The sequence below is a fragment of the Harpia harpyja genome, chromosome 19, assembly GCF_026419915.1.
Source record: "Harpia harpyja isolate bHarHar1 chromosome 19, bHarHar1 primary haplotype, whole genome shotgun sequence".
Lineage (NCBI taxonomy): Eukaryota > Metazoa > Chordata > Aves > Accipitriformes > Accipitridae > Harpia > Harpia harpyja.
In genome coordinates, this window is record NC_068958.1 from 11,484 (window position 1) to 12,669 (window position 1,186).

Genomic DNA, 1,186 nt, shown 5'->3' on the forward strand with positions numbered 1-1,186 from the left:
CCTCCCAGCCTCTCCACAGGCCTGGTCCCTCAACTTAACTTTCAGATGGCCGAGGGTCCGAATCCATCCTCAGCAAAACCCACACAACGTAAACCAGGATGGTCCGCCGGGCAACACATACTTCATCATCTGCAATAAAAAAAAAAATGAAACAACAACAGAACCAGAGAAGAGAGTAAACATCACATTGGACAATGCCAGTTACTTTCCCAAGTCCCCACTTAATCACACACACCACGGTGTTACACTTACCCGCACATTCCACAGTCACACCCTGCGGCCATCATCGCTCATCATATCTAACATACACCAAATTAGCATGGCACTCATGAGAAGTCACCGGCCTCGTGCTCCTCCTCCCTCATCCACAGCTCACCTCAAACGCTCATCCCATTCCAAAGGTAGCCCACACAGCACCTGCAAAAGAAAAAGGTAAATGTTTAATTAACCACCCAATTAGCTATTCAAGACCTACCCAGCCAACAACCACCTCACCTTCTCAGACTGCTCATCAGCCTGCGGCTTCACCCCTCCGAGGCTGCGTGCACCACCTGCAAAAACCAAAGCACAAGACGCATGCTGAGACACCGCCCGAAACCTCAGCCCGCCCGCACCGATTCCCATCTCCCGCTCCTTTACCTCAGCCGCTCACATGCCCCACCTCTGCCGTCGACAGCTTGCCACATCGAGGCCTGCGTACCACCTGCAAAACACAAATGACAAGGGATGCTTCCAACTCTGCTAACAATACAACACTACCAAAGAAATGATTGCTTCAACCCATTAGTCACAGCTCACCTTGCCCGAGTCACCTCCGCTGCTGATAGCCCACTTTGCTCCTTGCTTTGCACCTTCAGAATAAAAGAAAAAAAGAACCCCTATGAACTAGTCATAGAGCCACCAGCTGCATCTTCCCTCTGACTCCACTCACAGACCCACCTCCTCACGGCGCTCCGCTCCACTCCAGAGCCTCCTCCGTAGCTCTGGTGCACGCATCTTGTCTCTCCGCATCTGAAAGAGAAACCCATATTGAACAAGTCAGCCTGGATGCAGAGCAAGAGCTTAACAACTCCAGCTACAGCAAGCCATTTTAAAAAAACAAAACAAAAAAAAAAAACAGGGCCAAACTTTAAGCCCATCACATGCAAGCCTCAACACCTTGCAGACTCAAATCCGCTTCACCACC

At 50.5% G+C, this 1,186-nt stretch overlaps 1 long non-coding RNA gene across 1 annotated transcript; it reads right to left on the reverse strand.

The window, feature by feature from the left end:
- Positions 1-253: 253 nt before the first annotated feature.
- LOC128154187 (uncharacterized) lies at positions 254-561 on the reverse strand. Its single transcript, XR_008239280.1, has 3 exons — positions 496-561; positions 377-417; positions 254-299 (listed from the first exon to the last, which is right to left on the reverse strand). It is a non-coding gene; the product is annotated as an uncharacterized LOC128154187 (long non-coding RNA).
- Between the last annotated feature and the right edge of the window lie 625 nt (positions 562-1,186).